Source organism: Schistocerca americana, chromosome 3 (genome assembly GCF_021461395.2).
Source record: "Schistocerca americana isolate TAMUIC-IGC-003095 chromosome 3, iqSchAmer2.1, whole genome shotgun sequence".
Taxonomy (NCBI): Eukaryota; Metazoa; Arthropoda; class Insecta; order Orthoptera; family Acrididae; genus Schistocerca; species Schistocerca americana.
In genome coordinates this window covers 374,079,326-374,101,369 of record NC_060121.1, presented here as the reverse complement: position 1 = coordinate 374,101,369, position 22,044 = coordinate 374,079,326, and the positions used below count along the sequence as shown (strand labels likewise).

At 40.2% G+C, this 22,044-nt stretch overlaps 1 protein-coding gene across 1 annotated transcript in view; it reads right to left on the bottom strand.

The window, feature by feature from the left end:
• Positions 1-22,044, bottom strand: part of LOC124605393 (serine/threonine-protein kinase PLK4) — a 234,523-nt gene that overhangs the window by 129,055 nt on the left and 83,424 nt on the right. The gene's annotated exons all lie outside the window — the stretch shown is intronic.

The window sequence follows — 22,044 nt, the reverse complement described above, 5'->3', positions numbered from 1 at the left end:
AGAAAGAATAATCTAATATTTGGATTGCAGACAAGCTGAAAGGCTCATTTCACCATTAGCATGGTTGCATAAAAATTACAAGCAAAATCTTTACATGACAATTTTAAGGAATATACGCTAAACGAAACCTTTTTCTGAGAATAATTCCACAGTCAAAAGAAATACCAAATGAAAGGAACAATTAATAATGATTTTAAGCAAGACAAAGTAAAAATCTGAAATAAATTATTCTCCAATGATGCTAAGGAGTAAGCTGGAGGCTGTGGAACCAGATTCAGGATGACCCAAATTGAGATTTTAAGCTAGAAAAGGTATTACAAAAAGTGTTTAATAACAACTGAATTTGAGAGACATGGAGTATTTCTTCTGACTTGGAAGTCAACTTGTATGAGTTGAGTGTGCACTTCTGCTGCTGTTGTTGGTGTATGTGAGGGGGTCAAAGGTCTTCGGTCCTATCAGATTAGGGAAGGATGGGGAAGTTGGCCGTGCCCTTTCAAACGAACCATCCCAGCATTTGCCTGAAGCAATTTAGGGGAATCACAAAAAGGCTATATCAGGATGGTCGGATGCGAGTTTGAACTGACGTCCTCCCAATGGCAGTCCAGTGTGCTAACCACTGTGCCGTTTTGCTCGGTGAACTTCTGCTTCTCAACTGTTAACTTCACGAGTCTGCCATGATTGGTATCTTGATGTTGTTGAGTACACAACTGCAGGAGCTCTTACCTGAGAGGGCGGCTGAGGTTCTTCAGCACTCAGCTTTCAGGAGTGGTTCAACCACTATTACAATGTGTAGACTACCATGTGGTCAAAATGGCCGCCTCTTAATACGAGAGGAAGGGATTGTCCTAAGAATGTGAGGGGTGGAACAAATGCTATGGCCACTACGTAACCTACTGAAAGTAATAAACTGAATAAAATAGAAACACACATGAAAAAGGCCTTGGAACCAGTGTCATAAGTGCATTATGAATTGCAAAAGAATCATATTTTGAGCCACTAAAGAGGAATATGATGGAGGTAAATAGTTATTGAAAACTGTAGTTTCTCTGAATTCTCTCAGGAATAAACTGATCAAAAGGTGATAGAATGAAAAAGAAAGCAGTTAAGAACTGTAAACAGAAATAGTTGCAAAATTACTAGGGGGGTTAAAGAATAAGATTTGGCAATAAAATATTGTAAACAAGTGCATAACAAAACACGTTGACAGCTTAAATCCTCAGCTGCTGAAGGTAAGTAGATTACAGTCACTAGAAAATGCTGCTGGATAAATTTATTAATGAAAATACACACAAAACTGTGGAATACTGGAGCCAAGGGAAGTTACAAATTCTTTAAGGTTTCTAAGTCAAGTAACAAGAAACACAAAACAACCAAGTCAAAAGATAGCTACATGGTATGGAAGATGAGAAAGTGAAAACAATGGGAGGGGGAGACTGAAGAATGTCAACTAGTACTGATACGGGCCAAATTTTAGCATCTATTGACAGAGAAGAAAGAAAACAATAGAGAAGTGTCTTGGGTACAATTTTTCCAACTTTTATGGTAAACCAGATATGCACAGGTGTACTTTAATTAGTACACTGGACACATAGGTTAACAAAATTCTACATCAGCTAAGAAATAAATTAGGTGAAGGGGATAGGTTTTTTCTCAAAACGAATGAGGAAACCCCTGTATCATTAAATTGTGTCAAATGAATGGTATGCATTGATTAAAAGGGGAGGTAATATTAGGGAAAGATTAATATTGTTAAGGTAGCATTATATGTGGAAAGATCTGAATCATAGTACATAGGAGAAGAGTGATATTCCTAATATTAGTACATACTATGCACTGGCTGCCTCAGTGTAGCAGTCATAAGGACAGTATTGCATCAAATGTTTAAAATTTCTCTGGAACCCAAACTGGTCATCCCTAATGACAGCCTTGTTCGCCCTCAGTAGCTGAGTGGTCAGCGCAACAGACTGTCAATCCTAAGGGCCTGGGTTCGATTCCCGGCTGGGTCGGAGATTTTCTCCACTCATGGACTGGGTGTTATGTTGTCCTAATCATCATCATTTCATCCCCATCGACGCGTAAGTCGCCGAAGTGGTGTCAAATCGAAAGACTTGCACCAGGCAAGCGGTCTACCCGACGGGAGGCCCTCTTCACACAGCATTTATTTATTTATTTATGTACAGCCTTTACTAGTCTTTCCATTCTTCTGCACACAATTTGTACCAGTATCTTGCCGTTAAGGCCTTTTCACGCAAATGCCACTCATATAAAGAATAAACAGATAGTCCCTCACTCGCAACATTTATTTCATTCCACAACACCCTCTGGCATCCTTCGCTAGTCCCTGTCCTCCATCACCGATCCCCTTCCCTGCTCCCCCTCTAACACTACATAGACCGTCTATCCCTCTATTCGACCAACACAGCTACTACTTTTCCCCTTCTCTCCTCTACCCCCCCCCCTCCCCCCCTGCAGAACCCCCAAACACCAATCTAGCAGCTCTATGTTGCCCCCACCACATCCCTGCACACTCCCATTGGCGGCACAATATCTTCAACCACCCCTACCCTGCTACCCTCCTCCGATCCATGCATCCTCCTAGCCCCCACTGCATCCACAGATTGCTGCTCACATCAGATGCACATGCAGTCAAGCTCCAGTGTCCAGTGGCCAGGAGTCTGTGAATTGTGTACATGTGTGACTGTGTGTGTTTTCTATTTTGGAAGAAGGACTTTGTTTGAAATCTTAATTCTTTTAACAGTCTTTTTCATTGTACCTGCCTGCAACTCAAAGCCTTCTCTACGTGGCGAGTACCAATCTATCCCTTCCATATTGTTAAAAGAAGATATCATTGAGAGATCAGAGAGTGGGTACTGTAATCCACTACACGCAGTTGTAAAAGGATGGTAGCTACGTCTAGTCATTGATGCGTGAGAAATAAGTAAAATAATCGTGCCACAATGAGGTCAGCTTAAGAATATGGAGGAACTACTGCAACATGTCAAAAGTGTACACGTCTTAACTAGTATGGATTTAATGAGCAGCTATTAGTGGCTGTGACTGGATCCTAAGAGTTGCTAATACACAGTATTTTTCTTTAACAGCCCATGCTACTGGTGTGTATAATGGCATTACATCAAGTACTGGAAGTAAAAGTTAAGAAAGGTGATAAATTTTATTGATAATATCATTGTGTCAACAGTGACATAGAAATAGCATCTGCCCATCACAGGAGAAGTACTACAAATATATCAGAAATGTGAGAGTGACACTGAACCTACAAGATGAAGGCCTCAGACATGGGCAACCAATTTTCCTCATAATTGGCAGGTCGCTTGTGTACAACCTAAAATAAAAGCCTCTAAGATACTTTGGCTCATTGCCCCTCTGGTTTTGAGAAAACCACCCCTAAAGTTGATGATTCGCAATACACTAAAGATCGACAGATAACGGAATACTGAGAATTTTTCACCATCATATACGGGGTCCGCAAATGCATATTTTCCTAGATGGTGAGTGTAGAGGATCAAATGATTAGAGCGATTAAGTTAGTTAAAGGTAGGTGTTTTATAGTAATGTAGTTAGTTAAAATATGAAGGAATACTGAAGCCAGAAGTTGTACGTGTTACATTCTGTTGCGCAGCTCAGTAGTATGGTACCGTGATGCAAGTGGGTTGGTGGAGCGCCAAGTTAAGCAACATGAAGGAGAACACTGTGTCACCAACCAGCAGAGGACATGACGAGAAGCAGCTCGCCACATGCCGAGGTGTCAACATTGTGGGTAGTAATCGGTCAGTTATGATAGCTGAGCAACACTAGAATATTTCACTGACCTACTGGGGAGAAAGAATCGCAAACATCAGTGGCAGAAAGCCATATTTAAAGACCGCAGTCAACTAATCATTGGCCGTTATAAGGCATTGAACTGAAACAGCGCCTGTGTCACTCGGCACTGCTACCAGTTCGGAGTTGTCAGTATCTTCACAGTCATCATAATGATTAACATCATAAAGCACCAGACTGATGCTGTCCCTGTAGTGACCACCGTCACTATTGTCAGTGTCAGGAGGCAGCTGCCTGTAATGGGAGTCATTACCTGGGGTGCGCTGTGATAATGCACTGTTGTCATCGCCCAAAGACACTGCCTCCATAAACACCATGATCAGGGTCAGACTCAGAGACCTTGAGTCACTGACGCCAACAGCCATAGCTGGGGATAGTTGCTGAGAGAAGGCACTGTCCTGTCCCACTGCAGTCAGTGCCATGCCCCCCCACCTGCAATCATAACAGAGGCCTGCGGTGCGTTGTTCCAGCCACTGCAGTACAGTTATTATAATTAATTGTTAATCCAATGTGTTTGAAAAAATTTATTGGCCTATCTTATTATACCCCCCCCCCCTCCATGAACCATAGACCTTACCATTGATGGGGAGGCCTGCATGCCTCAGCGATACAGATAGCCATACCATAGGTGCAACCACAACGGAGGAGTATCTGTTGAGAGGCCAGACAAATGTGTGGTTCCTGAAGAGGGGGCAGCAACCTTTTGAAGAGGGGCTGCAGCCTTTTCAGTAGTTGCAGGGGCAACGGTCTGGATGATTGACTGATCTGGCCTTGTAACACTAACCAAAACAGCCTAGCTGTGCTGGTACTGTGAACGGCGGAAAGCAGGGGGAAACTACAGCCGTAATTCTTCCTGAGGGCATGCAGCTTTACTGTATTGGTTAAATGATGATGGCGTCCTCTAGGGGTAAAATATTCCGGAGGTAAAATAGTCCCCCATTCGGAACTCCGGGTGGGGACTACTCAAGAGGATGTCGTTATCAGGAGAAAGAAAACTGGCCTTCTACGGGTTGGAGAATGGAATGTCAGATCCCTTAATCGGGCAGGTAGGTTACAAAATTTAAAAAGGGAAATGGATAGGCTAAAGTTAGATATAGTAGGAATTAGTGAAGTTCGGTGGCAGGAGGAACAAGACTTTTGGTCAGGTGAATACAGGGCTATAAATACAAAATCAAATAGGGGTAATGCAGGAGTAGGTTTAATAATCAATTAAAAAATAGGAGTGCGGGTAAGCTACTACAAACAGCATAGTGAACACTTTATTGCGGCCAAGATAGACACGAAGCCCACACCTACTACAGTAGTACAAGTTTGTATGCCAACTAGCTCTGCAGATGAAGAAGAAATTGAAGAAATGTACGATGAGGTAAAAGAAATTATTCAGATAGTGAAGCTTACAAAATATAGCACAAAAATTAGGACTCCAGATATCATTTGAAAAGACTGAAATAATGGTAACGGATCCACTTGTAATAGATCACATCACAGTGAACAATAGGGAAATTAAAATAGTGAAACAATTTAAATACCTGGGTGAAATTATAACACATAAATTGGACGAGAAAACTGCATGGCGAGCAAGAACTAATAAAATGATAAAAGCTCAAAAACTAACACGATCTACGTACAATAAAAAATGTCTATCAATTAAAACAAAATTAAAACATTACAAGACGGTGGTTCAACCAGAGGTTACATACGGAAGTGAAACTCTTTTTAAAGTCACCCAGAAAAACAGAATTGACAAAATTTTAAAAGTAGAGAGAAGAATTGCTAGAACATGCATAAATAAGAAATATCAAAAAGCTGGGCAATGGCGGATAGTTCCAAATGAAGTGGTATACAGAGAACTGGAGCCCATCACTGATACTATACCAAAGAAAAGGATCTCTTTTTGTGGTCACATTCTGAGGACACCAGAAACCAGATTATCAAGGAAAATTATTGAGAAGCTCTGGAATTTGAAACAACAAGGAGGATGGCTTAAGGAAATAAGAGAGGATATGGAAGAACTGGAAATAACTCTGGATGATTTGCAGAACAAAACGCCAAATTTAAAGAAGTTGAGGGACACAGAAATAAGATTTAAACAAAAAATTGACAAACGACATACAATGAAAAGGGTATTTACAGATAAGGAACGACGAAAAGCATCGGAACGAATGAAGAGATACTGGGCCACTCGGAAGGGGAAAATACCAAAGAAGAGGACCAGAAATGATTGACTGAAGTGGTCCAATGAGGCCGTAAAAGCAGAAGAAGAAGAAGAAGAAGGAAGATGAAAATTTAATAGTCATGGGTGACTGGAATTTGATAGTAGGAAAAGGAAGAGAAGGAAACGTAGTAGGTGAATATGGATTGGGGCTAAGAAATGAAAGAGGAAGCCGCCTGGTAGAATTTGGCACAGAGCATAACTTAATCATAGCTAACAATTGGTTCAAGATTCATAAAAGAAGATTGTATACATGGAACAACCCTGGAGATACTGTCAGGTTTCAGACAGATTATATAATGGTAAGCCAGAGATTTAGGAACCAGGTTTTAAATTGTAAGACATTTCCAGGGGCAGATGTAGACTCTGACCACAATCTATTAGTTATGACCTGTAGATTAAAACTTAAGAAACAGCAAAAAGGTGGGAATTTAAGGAGATGGCACCTGGATAAATTGACAGGAATGGGGGAAAGAAATACAGTCAAAGAAGAATGGGTAGCTTTGAGGGATGAAGTAGTGAAGGCAGCAGAGGATCAAGTAGGTAAAAAGACGAGGGCTAGTAGAAATCCTTGGGTAACAGAAGAAATATTGAATTTAATTAATGAAAGGAGAAAATATAAAAATGCAGTAAGTGAAGAAGGCAAAGAGGAATACAAACGTCTCAAAAATGAGATCGACAGGAAGTGCAAAATGGCTAAGCCGGGGTGGCTAGAGAACAAATGTAAGGATGTAGAGGCATATCTCACTAGGGGTAAGATAGATACTGCCTAAGGAAAATTAAAGAGACCTTTGGAGAAAAGAGAACCACTTGTATGAATATCAAGAGCTCAGATGGAAACCCAATTCTAAGCAAAGAACGGAAAGCAGAAAGGTGGAAGGAGTATATAGGGAGTCTATACAAGGGTGATGTACTTGAGGGCAATATTATGGAAATGGAAAAGGATGTAGATGAAGATGAAATGGGAGATATGATACTGCGTGAAGAGTTTGACAGAGCACTGAAAGACCTGAGTCGAAACAAGAACCCGGGAGTAGACAACATTCCATTAGAACTACTGGCAGCCTTGGGAGAGCCAGTCCTGACAAAACTCTACCATCTGGCGAGCAAGACGTATGAGACAGGCGAAATACCCTTAGACTTCAAGAAGAATACAATAATTCCAATCCCAAAGAAAGCAGGTGTTGAGATATGTGAAAATTACCGAACTGTCAGTTTAATAAGTCACGGCTGCAAAATACTAACGCGAATACTTTACAGACGAATGGAAAAACTGGTAGAAGCCGACCTTGGGGAAGATCAGTTTGGGTTCCGTAGAAATGTTGGGACACGTGAGGCAATACTGACCCTACAGCTCATCTTAGAAGCTAGATTAAGAAAAGGCAAACGTATGTTTCTAGCATTTGTACACTTGGAGAAAGCTTTTGACACTGTTAACTGGAATACTCTCTTTCACATTCTGAAGGTGGCAGGGGTAAAATACAGGGAGCGAAAGGCTATTTACAATTTGTACAGAAACCAGATGGCAGTTATAAGAGTCGAGGGACATGAAAGGGAAGCAGTGGTTGGGAAGGGAGTGAGACAGGGTTGTAGCCTCTCCCCAATGTTATTCAACCTGTATACTGAGCAAGCAGTAAAGGAAACAAAAGAAAAATTTGGAGTAGGTATTGAAATACATGGAGAAGAAATAAAAACTTTAAGGTTCGCCGATGACATTGTAATTCTGTCAGAGACAGCAAAGGACTTGGAAGAGCAGTTGAACGGAATGAACAGTGGCGCAAGTTGAATTCTACTGATGCCGCAAGAAATCGAACTGGTCAAACAGGTCCTCATCAGTCAAACTTCATGGCCTTAGCCATAAGTGTTAGGTCATTACTGATGCCCATAATGACTCTTAAGCAGACTCTAAGGTGCGTGATGCAGTTATCTGTTTAGCTCCGGACAAGGTAGTGCACCAGAAGGCTTTACTCTGTGATAAACCCCTGTCGGCAAAAGTTTTCCACGTAGCACTATCTTTTGAAGTTTCTTGGGCAGTGGGTGACCAAACGTTTGCGAGGGGCAATGTGGCAGTAGTGTCACAAGATGGGTCCACTAGGACAACAGATAGCTCGCACGAGGAAGAGGCAGTGGCAGTGGTAAAAATGCGCGTCCCGAGCTGAGTAAACCAAGGCCAGCTTGAGCAGCCACGACAGCTACTGTGGCAGTGTGAGCCTTCTCTGTTTCTGTCTTGTCCTGCATGAACTTTTCGCATGCCCTAAGCGCTAGACTAATTGTAATGCTTGCCAGAAGAAAGACCACAGCGCCTCCATGTGTTGATCCCTGAAGGTTGCTGAGAACATGAACATGGACGTAACCTGCCAGACTCCAAACCTTGTGACTTCTCCCAAGCTGTTTACCAAGTTAAGTGTGTTTTGTCAAGTGCTCCAGCTAAAGGTTAACACAGGTGCTGCAGTAACATCATTGAATTCTGAAAGGCATGCGAGTTTAGGCTCGCCGCCGTTGACTTTGGTCACGTAGAAGTTGTTCAATTATAACAAACAGAACATTGTGCTGTTGGAACAATTTGTGGCATCTGCCTCTTACAAGTCAGTGGGTCCATTCCATAGGATTTTTGGTGGTTGCTGATGTCGGTGTTGAGAATTTGTATGGGATGGACGCATTTCAGGCATTTGGATTTCCTGTCACTGATGCAGTTCATCTTGTGTCTGATCTTGTATCATACTCTCACCTGGAAACACTGTGCAAGGAGTTTTCGGACTTGTTTACAGATGGCATAGGGTGTCCTATGAATTTTTCTGCTCGTATTTCTTTGAAGTCCAAAGCTTGGCCTCAATTTTGTCATGCACATCCTATTCCTGACGCCCTGAAAGATCAAGTGAAAGCAGAATTTAACTGAATTCAATCTCTAGAGGTTGTGCAACCTGTTATCGTTAGTGAATGGTCATCTCCGCTGGTTGTACGGAAGCCATCGGGGAAACTTCGCCTCTGGGGCAACTTCAGTTCTACTGTCTGTGTGCATTTGGCTGTCAATACATATCTTCTCCCACGCCAGGCAGAATGAAAATACCAAGTGGCCAGTACATTTCTGAACTTGATTTGTCTGAAGAGTATCTGCAGGTTCCTGAGGGAAAAAGTGTCTCAGCAAGTTCTGGTTTTGAATACGCCTTTTGGCCTGCATCAATATTTGCGCCTTCCTTCTAATGGGGCTAGTGCCCCTGCTATTTTCTAACAATTGTTAGAGCAACTGACTATATCTGTCCCAGATTAATTAACTGGATGATACTGTTATTACGAGCTCCTCCTCAGCTGGACACTTGAAAAATTTGTGCACTTTGTTTTCTGACTTACAGTCCACAGATTTATGTGTAGCCTCATGAAATCTTTGTTTTTTTTCAGCCCTCTATTGTTTATTTGAGATTCGAAGTCACGCAGGATGGAGTTCGCCTCTTCCAGACCTCACCTCTGCTGTTACATCTGTGCCTTGCCCCTCATCCGCAAGGAGCTTCAGGCCTTCGTAGGGAAGGTAGCCTACTACTATAAATTACTGCCAGGGATGGCAACATTGGCCCACCGGTTGCATGCCTTGTTACACAAGATTGTACCCTTTTGCTGGAGCCCAGGCTGCAAACATGCTTTTCAAACACTGAAATCCAAACTACTCTCGGCTCATCGTTTAGTTACATTCTCTCCAGACCAGTACATAGTTTTGGCGACTTATGCCTCACAGTATGGCCTTGGCACGGTCCTAGCTCACCGATATGCTGACGGTTCTGAATGACCTGTTGTGGAGCCTGGCAGAGTTGCTTCATGGCTGGCAGCTGCACATGCTCCTGCACCTTCTGTGGCCTAAGCTGCACCTCCCATGGTTAGTTTTGTCCAGCCGCTTTGCACCATCACTGCTCTAAGTGTGAGGGTCTGGTCGCTGGCCCAAGTAAATACTGGCCACTATTGACTGCCGCCAGAGATGCTGTCTTTGTGACATCCATATGGCTGATGAGTTGGTGGTGCAACACTTTGATTAGTTGCGTCCCCCCCCCCCCTCCTGCCCCAGAAGCTACTGTTTCGTGGGTGCAGCCTCCGTTGCCACAGTCCACACTGCTGCCTACTCCTCGAGCCCGTTGTCCCCTAATGCGGAGGCGCCCCATCCCACTGGCTGTCTTCTCCACATGCAATGCCATGGGGTTCCAGATGCTCAGTGCGAGGTGCCGGTCCATCGCCGGCCTTGGGTCTGTTGCCACTACCTGATGTTCCAGTTGGGCCGCATCCATCGGCCCACTTGGCATTGTTGCCTCAGCCATCATCACCGGTGGTTCCAGCCTCGTCTCTGCACTGGGACTGGTCTGCTCATGGAAACACATAAATGGTAATGGCACCCTCCTCCCTGGTGCTGTCATCGGTTGTTGCATTGGCCCACCACCCTCGTGATACCCCTGTCTCAATACATTCCAGTCCTATGCTCTGGTGCTCGTCCGGTATTCTAATAAATGTACAGAGACCAAATTTCTCATTTGCAATTCACCTGGTAACTCATTAGTTTCACATAACCAAATAAAATACTGATTTCAGTTTAGATTCATGTAATGCTTTTTGAAGAACAAGATTTTCATCTTTGAATGAATGTTACCTTTTCTTAAAAAGCAACATAAATGTATGCATACAGTATCCATACATGTTTGCAGAGCTTTATTTCAAATCTGTTCAAATACGACAAAAGTTTGCAAGTTGATAAGAATTTAATGTTATTTTCTCTTGTGTTTAAAAAAATTGTCAATTTTGACACAGCAGTAGATTTTTGTAGAGACTAGTTCACAGTACCCCTTTCACTAGTGCTGCAAGTCAAATGTCATACGACTGTTCAAGCGAGGTCAATACTGTATGGAGCACATCTGTGCATCGAGAAATCTCGAGCCTATTAGAACACAAGTATTGTCTGATATGCCCTACCCTTTGGGATTGTTCAACATAAATTCATATGAAACCTCAATAGCCAAAGCCTTATCTGTAAATGTGCCACAATTCCTACATCAATCTATTGAACAATGTAAAAACACTGACCTCTGGAGCAACAGTTTGATCTGTGAAAACAGTAAAAATTCACTTATTAATTTTTCACTTATACGTGGTCCCTCCCTCCCCGGAAAAATATCCACAGTGTGTACAAGTTATGATACAGTGTTTCAGAATGGATTGCCGAGAAGGGGATTAGTAAGGCCGATATTAGACTATAATAAAATTTGACAATGTAATAAGGAGCATTGTCAAAGTTAGGCATTGGTCAAATTTTCTTTGGTCAAATCTATTGCTCTGCTTTAGATTTGATCAAAGGAAGTGTTCATCTTATATTTACTGCATGGAGAAATCAACCTCTTGGAGTGCTAGCATCGCTGCAGCTGTCTGACACACAATGTTTATCAATATGACTTTCAAATTTACATGGTGTGTCACATATATAACAAAACTGATAGAAATATTCGAGGCAGATGAAGCACTGTGTAGCTTACGACATCCCAAATACAAAAACAGAATAAAAATAGTGAGAGTTATAAAGAAACTGCGGATGCCGTTAGAGGTGAGGTACAGCCAGGCTATACCCCGAGAATATAAAGGAGAAAATCTATAACTTCTGTGGAAACAAAAATTTTTCATGACTGCAGTACATATTAAATTTATTTGCCTTCACATATTCCTCCTTCAGTGCATTATAAATGGCTTCAAATGATTCTGATATTATTTTTATCAATGTTCACTGCAGCATTAGAGCGCTACACTAGTACTGCAAACTAGAGTAGCTAGAAATCGCAGTAGACCACATATTGAAATGTACTCTTGTCCATTCCAAAAGGGATTTTCATGCGACTTTACATCCTCGACTTACAGCTCCCGAAGCAAATTTTGATGCATATCTTTCGCATCTTAGTGTGAAGTCCATGGCTTCACCCAATAGGTTTCCTTTTCTTCTGCTTCTCTTGCAAATGCAATGACAATGCAATTGCAGTGCACGCAACTGCATACCAGGTATAATTTTACTTACAGCATCGGTGGTGTAGTGTGCTGATGTTGGCAACAACCATTCATAGCTGAGAATTCATTTCACTACAAAGTAAATACTTAAATCTGTTCTTGCTCTATGGTGGACAGGTTCTTGTAAGTACCCTTGTCCGCTTAGTAAATTAGTTATACTCGTAAAATGAACATTTCATAACAAAACATTTGCATTACATGAAGATGGTGTTGCCAACATCAGCACACTGCACCACCCATGCTGTAAGTAAAATTGAACTGCAGAGAATAGTATTAAGCCGTTGTTAGCCATTATGAAAGAACTTTGACGAAATATTTGATGACAGTGTAATACCCCCTTTTGCGCCATGTCAAAGACCATTGTCAAAGCAAATTTGATAGTATAATACTGGCCTAAGCTGCATCTATTAACACAGCACCAACTACAAAATCACTTTGTTGCGAGCATCCGAATCCAACTAACACTTAATTTTTAATGTGACAAACTTGAGATTGTTTTACAGATTCACAGATATGCAACAACAGTATAAACTGCATTAATAGAGTCATCACAAAAACCAGATGTTATACAGAGACTGTACAGTATTGGAAAGCACAGTATAACGTATGAAGCTTACTATTATGGCAGTGGTGATAGCTGTAGGGAAGGCTGGTAGTAGGTGTAGTACCCATTTGTTTCCCTGAAATTACACGGCTTCTGCCAAACTAGGGCACAATTGGACAAGAATTGTTGCATGTTACTTGGGAATCCCAAAACACATCACACCTCATACTGTATAGGCAATAGTACCGTATTACTGTATTTCTAATTATTTTGAGAACTGGTAACATGAGTGGAGGAAAAAAGAAAATCATTACTATCGCTGAAAAGCTATGAATTTTGAGAGTTGTGAGGGAAAACAGTAATTGAAAGCGAGTGAATATTGCCAAGGAATTAGGAATTTCTGCGTCTACTTTAAATTCTATAATAGCAAGGGCAAATGAAATTGCATGTGTGTTCGGAATTTCTACTAGAAAGTGGACACGCATTCAGGGCGGAAAATATGAAGACATGGAAGACTGTTTGTTGCAATGGTTAAGGCAACATAGGACAAAAGGCATTCCTATTTGGACCGATGACCTATGCAGTTTGGTCCCTTTAATCTTTAAACCAACCAACCAACCAACCAACCAACCAGCATTCCTATTAGCAGCCCAATGCTTTGTGAAAAAGCAAATGAATTTGCAATTCGACTCGGTGTGGAAAATTTCAGTGCTTCATCAGGTTGGCTGCACGAATTTAAGGTAAGACACAGCATCAGCTGTCAGAATGTATGTGGCAAAAGCAAAAGTGTCAATCCCGAGACAGTGTGAGATTGGAAGGAAACCCGTTTGAAAGAATTGACATCCCAATATGCCCCTAAAAACATTTTCAATGCGGATGAGACGGGATTGTTTTACAATGTAATGCCTGACTGAACAATAGCATTCAAAGGCGAGAACAACCACAGAGGAAAACAAAGTAAACAACGTGTAACAGTGCTGTTATGTGCTAACAGTGATGAGAGTCAGAAGTTCCCCACACTTACGATCGGGAAATTAGCTAAGCCCCGTTGTTTTAAGAACATTGTCATGCTTAACAAGAAATCATGGATTACGACAAAAGTTTCCAAAAGCTGGCTTCGAAGAGTCAATGCGAAAATGGTGCAGCAGGTCAGAAGAATTTATTGTTCACAGAGAGGTGTGCAGCACATCCTCCCCTTACTTCCTATTTGAGAAATGTGACAATGGAATTCTTTCCAGCAAATTGCACGCATGAGCTCCAGCCACTTGACCTTGGAGTAATACAAAATTCCAAGTTGCATTATTGCAAAATGCTCATGCAGCATGCCATCAGGTGTGTAAACATCATAAAAAAAAAGGAAAAAATTAAAATAAACATTTTACAGGTAAGACTTTTACTTGCCATTTATTTCACGTTGTGCTACCAGCACCAAAGAACACTTCGAGAAATTATTTCTTCTGACAGGCAATGCACTACATTGCAGCTTCATGGCACAAAGTTTCAGACGACACCATTCGGAACTGTTTCCGAAAAGCCAGATTTCAAAATGAAGTCCATGATCATGGTGGAAATGATCATACTGATGATATTTCACCTAATGATGAAAAATGGAATTGACTTGAAGAGTAGGCATCATTTGAGGATTATGTGAACGTTGATGAAAACCTCGTCACTACAGAACCCATGACTATCGCTGAGATAGTTCAATGTGCATCACGGGACCAGGACGAGGAGGAAACTGGCGATGAGGATGATACAGAAGAGCCTCGGTATTCCTCCGTGACATTTAACAATGCAGTAAATGCGTTAGAAATAATTAAACAATTTGTTATGGGCCACAATATTTCTGACGAAATAATGGCAAGAGTTATACCGCTTTGAGGGTACAGTGTGCGCTATTGCCATGTTAAAAAAAAAAAAAAAAAAAAAAAAAGTAAAAATTACAGACTTTTTTTGCATAGAGGTTTACATTTTTCTTTATATCTTTGTCAAGTATGGTACCTAGTAAGCCTATATAATGTTCTGTAGAATGTAACTTTTTATTTACTGTATTTTTCATTTGTGTTTACCAATTAATTTGATAGTATTGTGCTATATTTCATATATACATTTTCACACTTACACGTTTTTTTTTTTTTTTTTTTTTTTTTCTGTAGTCCATTGGCAAACGTACAAAGTTTTACTGTATAAGATGACCCCATATTTCTTTACACAACAAATGTAGATAAAAACTCATCTTATAATCAGGTAAATACAGTATATTGTGTTTGAACTTCACAAATTACCTCAAAGAAAATGATCTACTAACACACAGTCAGCACATGTTCAAAAAATATCATTCTTGTGAAACACAGCTGGCTCTTTAATCACATGAAATAATGAGTGCTATAAACAGGCAATTTCAAACTGATTCCACATTTCTAGATTTCCAGAAGGTTTTAATAGTGTTCCTCCAATCAAATTGCATGCCTATGGAGTGTTGTCACAACTGTGCGATTGGATTCATGATTTCCTTTCAGAAGGGCCACAGTTTTCATTGAATGAAGGAAAATTATTGAATAAAACAGAAGTGGTATCTGACGTTCCCCAAGGCCCAAGGAAGTGTGGTAGTGCCCTGCTATTCCAAATCTCTATAAACAATTAGGAGACAATCCGGCAGCCCTCTTAGACTGTTTGCAGAGCGTGCTGTAATTTACTGTCTGGTGATGTCATCAGAAGTTCAAAACCAACTGTGAAATGATTTAGACACAATGTCTGTATGTGCATAGTGCAAAAAGCAACAATTGAGTCTAAACAATAAAAAGTATGAAGTGGTCCACACGAGTACTAAAAGGAATCCATTAAAATTTGGTTACAAGATAAATTGTATAAATCTACTGAAGGTTATCATTTCAACTAAATACCTAGGAATTATAATTACAGACAATTTAAACTGGAACCATAACATAGAAACATGGGGAAGGCAAACCAAAGACTGTGTTTCACTGGCAGAACACTTACAAGTTGCAACAGCTCTAATACAGAAACTGTCAACACATCACCTGTCTCTCTTCTTCTGAATTACTGCTGCACAAAACTTCAAGGAAGGGCAGCTGGTTTTGTATTATTGTGAAACGGGAGAACATGTCATGGGTATGCAATCTGGGGTGGCAGTTATTAAAACAAAGGCATTTTTTGTGGCAGCAAGATCTTTCCACGAAATTTCAATCACCAACTTTCTCCTCCGAATGCGAAAATATTTTGTTGATACCCACATACATAGGGGGAAATGTTCATCATAACAAAATAAGTGAAATCAGGCCTTTAATATTCATCTTTCCCACATGCTATCCGAGAGTGGAACAGTTAAGAAAGTCTAAAGGAGGTTCGATTAACCATCTGCCAAGCATTTAAGTGTGAACTGCAAAGTAGTCATGCAGAAGTAGATATAGTTTGTCGGCCATAGATGCAGGCTAAAAGGGCATGGGTTCTAGATATCTGCCACGCAGCAAATGCAAATGGAAACATTTAAACTCCCACTGGATAATATCATCAATATCTAGACTCTGGCCTACTATGCAAGTTAACAAGCCACAGGCATTTTATTTATTGTTACTATCAGACACTTGTGTACTGGTTTACAAGACTTCAGTTTTCTTTCTGGTTGTGAATTTGTTTACAAGTTCTACTATTATTTCACTTCCTCTCAGCAACCTTGCACGAACTGATCTCAGTGTTGGTCACAGATTAGCTGCACACTATGCCTCCCTACTCAGCATTTGTTACAGAATCAATGGCGCTGACTGCAACACCGCCTTCAGCACACATAATACAGTACAATAACTACTCAAATCACTGAGGCTCCATCAAGCAATATTCCATAGGCAATTTTATACAGAAAATCGAGGCTTTTTATGCAATATGGTGACACACGTGTCTGCATCAAAATTATGGAGGATTTCTCAGATATTGGTCTGGGAGACATAGTGGCAATGAAGTTTCCTTGTGCACTACCTGCAGGTAGTAGCCTACTTTAAGTTAAAAGTTGTGCGTTGTTCTGAGAATCTAGTCCTTCCACATCCCCGTACAGATACAGTGAAGGATTTCATTCTCCGGATGTTAAGAAGCTTCTTAAACTGCTAATCACAGTGGATCTTAGTGTGTGAGGCAGAGGGTACTTTCTGGTACCACTATTTTGACCCCCATCCATTTCATGTGGCACTCATAAATGGCGCAGGGTTAGTATGATTGTTAATAAAGATCCATATGACATTTAATTTCTCTGATTTTCCCATCATGGCATTTTGCGAGACATGTAGAAGGAAGTAATACGTTGCCCAACTCTTTTGTAAAGTACTCTCAAAATTTCAACAGTATACCTCTCTGTGATACACAATTTCTCTCTCTCTTGTAGCACCTACCACTGGAGTTTGTTAGACATCTCCTTAACATTCCCACGCTGAGTAAATGGCCCTGTGACAAAAAACACTGCTCTTGGTAGATTATACAAGAAAATATACCACCACAGTTGTATCTTGAGAATGTCTTTATTGTCTCACAAGACTAGTTTCAGTGGCACATTACCACCATCCTCAGGTCCAACCATTGCCAAAACAGTATTAGGATTCCTTGGTGCATTTAGTGTGAAGTCCTTGTTACTAGTACACATGGGCTAGCTCTCCTCAGGAGTCTCTCCTCGACACCATGCTGTCTCCAATCATCTTTGGTAGAGCTTTTCTATACATTCTATTAACCCCGCTTGTTAAGCATCCCAGATTGATGAACAGTACTCAAGAATTGGTTGATGAGTATTTTGTAAGCCATTCGTTTGTGGCTGAACTACATTTCCCGATGAGTTTCTCTCTATGAATCACAGTCCCACATCTGCTCTTCCAACTATCTGATATATGTGGTCATTCCACTTTAGGTTGGTCCAGATGGTTACTCCGCTCGACAGCCGAAACCATTTCATCCAAGCTCTGTTTTACATGTGTGATGCAATAGTCTCTGTTTATTTAAAATGCTATGCAGGGACCCTCTGCTAGGTACATACCTGTCCAGTGCAACTATTATTTTAAGCTTGTGCTATAGTTCTTCAACATGCTCGTGTTCAGAGAAAATGTCTCGAGCTCCTCATTCAAATATGGTGCTACAGCGTCTTCATCTACTTTGCTGAACACACAAATTTTTCAGTTTGTTTTAGTTGCCCTTTATACTTTAGTAATCATAGTTGTTACAACTACCCCGAGGTCACTTATACCAGTTCCAGCATGGACATTCTCAAAGAGATGAGGTAGGTTGTTGCCATTAGATCCACTATATTTCTATCACAAGTGGGTTTTCAAAGCCGGCCGCGGTGGTCTCGCGGTTCTAGGCGCGCGGTCCGGAACCGTGCGACTGCTACGGTCGCAGGTTCGAATCCTGCCTCGGGCATGGATGTGTGTGATGTCCTTAGGTTAGTTAGGTTTAAGTAGTTCTAAGTTCTAGGGGACTGATGACCACAGCTGTTAAGTCCCATAGTACTCAGAGCCATTTGAACCATTTTTGGGTTTTCAAAACATCAGAGCTATGTAATTTCAGAGAAGGAATTTAGTAGTTTCACAGGATGTCTTGTCATGCCCAGCATTTGCAAAACTATAACTATCCGATCAATTGTTGAATGATTAAAGTCACCAACTTAAGTACTAATGAACTGAGGTTTCTTCTAAAGTTTTCAGTTACATCTCGAGTTGGGTCTTGTGGTCAACAGAAGAATCAAATCATAGTTTTATGCCATCTATGATGCTAACAAGGAGAAGTATGCAGCACTGGGATTGACTTTTTGAAACCATCTATGCGGTGGTGTAGGTTAACATCCCGACTATCACACCTGGTGGTCATTCACCCTGATAGGCCCTTGTTTGCGAGATATTGACAAAAATATCAGAATATAGCATGATGCTCAATAGCACTGAAATAGTAATATCATGTTGAGTGGTTGTGTGGTGTAATGAATAGGGTAAAGCCTTTACATGCAGAAGGTTGTGGTTTTGGATCTTGTAAGGTACTTTATCTATATTATTCTTTTAATTTTTTTATTGTAATTACTTTGATCACTATTTTTATTTGAATAATTGGTTTCAATGTGGTTTTTTAATTCTATTCCTTTCTCACATCATTTAAATCATCATACTAGCTTCTTCATTTGTTCTCATTTTTCATCTTATCATTCTTTTTGTACATGATTTTAATTAATTTTTTGTATTAATTTGAATTTAATTACTTCTGTTTTTATCATCGTATTTTTTCATGCATGTTGTTGCATTCGTTATTTCTACTGTATTCCTCATTTCTCTTGAATTGTGTTCTGATTATAATTCCTTCTTTTATTTAAATCTTCATTTTTATTATTTTGTCCATAGTACATCAGGAAGTTAGACTATGTTTTAAAGGTATGTACAAAAATTACAAAAAAATAAAAAAATAAAAAAATTGCACATCTTGTAATGAAAAATACATTTTTGACACTATAGCACAGTCAATATACAGTAATCTTTCTTTCTTTTTTTTTTTTTTTTTAACTGATAGATTGACACTTTTAAATATTTAAATATTATAACAAGAATATAATAGAGGGAAACATTCCACGTGGGAAAAATATATCTAAAAACAAAGATGATGTGACTTACCAAACGAAAGTGCTGGCAGGTCGATAGACACACAAACCAACACAAACATACACACAAAATTCAAGCTTTCGCAACCAACCGTTGCTTCGTCAGAAAAGAGGGAAGGAGAGGGAAAGACGATAGGATGTGGGTTTTAAAGGAGAGGGTAAGGAGTCATTCCAATCCCGGGAGCGGAAAGACTTACCTTAGGGGGAAAAAGGACAGGTATACACTCGCACACACACACATATCCATCTGCACATACACAGACACAAGCAGACATTTTTTGTATGTGCAGATGGATATGTGTGTGTGTGCAAGTGTATACCTGTCCTTTTTTCCCCCTAAGATAAGTCTTTCCGCTCCCGGGATTGGAATGACTCCTTACCCTCTCCCTTAAAACCCACATCCTTTCGTCTTTCCATCTCCTTCCCTCTTTTCTGACGAAGCAACGGTTGGTTGCGAAAGCTTGAATTTTGTGTGTATGTTTGTGTTTGTTTGTGTGTCTATGTCTATGTCTATGTCTATCGACCTGCCAGCACTTTCGTTTGTTAAGTCACATCATCTTTGTTTTTAGATAAATATTATAACAGATAAACATAATGAAATTCACATTCACAAAAATTCTGTGGAAACAGAATACTATAAGGAAAAAATGAGAACAAATGGAGAAATTCACACAATGATTAAAATGTGACAATGGAATAGAAACAAAACAAAAAATTACATTTAAACCAATTAACTGAGTGAAAATAATGATCAAAGTCATTTCAACAAAGGCTTAAAAATAAAACATTAAGGCACCTGACAATATTTTAATCCACAACCTTCAGCATGTGAGCCTTACCCTAGCCATTATAACACGCAACTAGTCTAAAAAATTCTTCTCTTTTAAGGCTACCGGGCATCACGTAAAATTCTGAATTTTTTTTTTTGCGTCGACTACTCACAAATGGAGGCACACCTGGGTGAATGGCTGCAGCATGTGATACCTGGGATCTTAAGCCACATCACCATCCATATAGTTTCAAAAAGTTGATACTGCTGGGGACCTGGGACCTCTCCTTGTGAGTGCTGGCCAAATGATATTGCATACATTTTCAACTTCTACCTCGGTAGATTTGAATTACTTGTCTACTGTGACAAACTTCCAATTGCCTACCCTTTCTATACACTAGCCAGTCTTCTGTACATGGTATTATGAGCTCCACTGCTTATTAGGAGCACTTCAAACTCAGGCACTTTTGTTGTGAATGCTTCACCACTAAGATTTTGGTACTCTCGCCTGTGGAAAGCATTTCTTGAGATCTTACACTGATACTTCTGGGTCTCCTACAACTCTTGTTACCTAGACTGTATTGAAAATCTCTAAACCTAAAAAACCTTTTGGGCACCACACACACATAATCAGTTATACAGGTAGCAACCTGTGATACGTAGTGCACATCTGACTGGTTTAGACGGTTCTTACATTCACAGTCATATGATCAGTTCTGGGAACAATGCTGCAGTTTCTGAGAGTCACGGAAACTCCGTGAACAAAGTTAGTCTTCTCAACCTCCTCTGCCAGCAAATGAAATGATCCATATAAATCCTTGAGCCCAGGCAATGGGCATCATTGGTTCCAACATGCTCCGACAGGGAGGGGGGAGGGTGAGGGGGATGCAAGCTCAACTCATTATTTGTAGCATCATACCAGAGTCGAACACAGTTCTTTGGTTTGGTGCACATTGGAATATACAAAGCAAGGACTCGTGCAATAATGTGACATTATCATACACAAATATCTCGACATATACTGTCGGGTAGAGAACTGTAGGGCTCCCCTCAATATGTCATGCAGGCACTACACCCAAAAAGCAACTATTAAGATAGCAGAGTGTGTGTGATGTACACATAGCGATTTTTTAGGTTAAAGGAACCACCCTTCAGATCAGTGACCTGCCTAAATTGAAGACAGAACAACCATATTATTCTCAGAAAATGTCTGTTTTCACAGATCGTAACTAGGAAAGATTAATACGATATAAGTAACCTGAGTTAATAATACCCTGAACATCCATGGTAGGGTTCCTGAACTAGTAATTATTCGAATTATTAAAGGTAATAATGCCCACACATAATATTAAGAACAGAAACTGGTTTGAAACAGGAAGTGAAAAGCAATCAAATACTCAAAACAGATCGGAATACATATCACAAGGGTTAGTTAGATGCCAATGGTGGCAGGGTATTTATTGAAGTAAAGAATTAGATAAAACCTAGTGAGGTTGTTACAAATTCCAAATGTGAAATAATCTAGATGAAGTTAAGCATTAAAGGTGAGTCAAATATGATAATTGCATGCTTTTTATTGACTGCCTGTATCAGCAGCTGTAGTAGCAGAAACTTTCAGAGAGGAATTGCATAATATTATGGATAAGTTTTGGGACCACACTAATGTAATAAGGGGAGACTTGAATTTGTCAGCTATAGAATGGGAGAATCATGCAATCAAAATTGGTGCCCGAGACAGGGATTCATGAGACATTATTATCAAAATTTCGCGTAAAAAAAAAAAATAATAATAATAAAAAAATACATTCAGCAGAAAGAGAACCAGCTCATAATAACCAGTGATCATAAGGCTGTGATAGCATCAACGACTACAGATATTATAAGGAATTGTTAAGAGAGGTAGGAAAATATTTTTGTTTAGCAAGTGTGACAGGTTACAAATTGTGGAGTATCTGAATAGTCAGCAACAGATATTCAGTTCTGAGGCAGAATATGTGTAGCACAAATGGTTACCATTCAAAAGC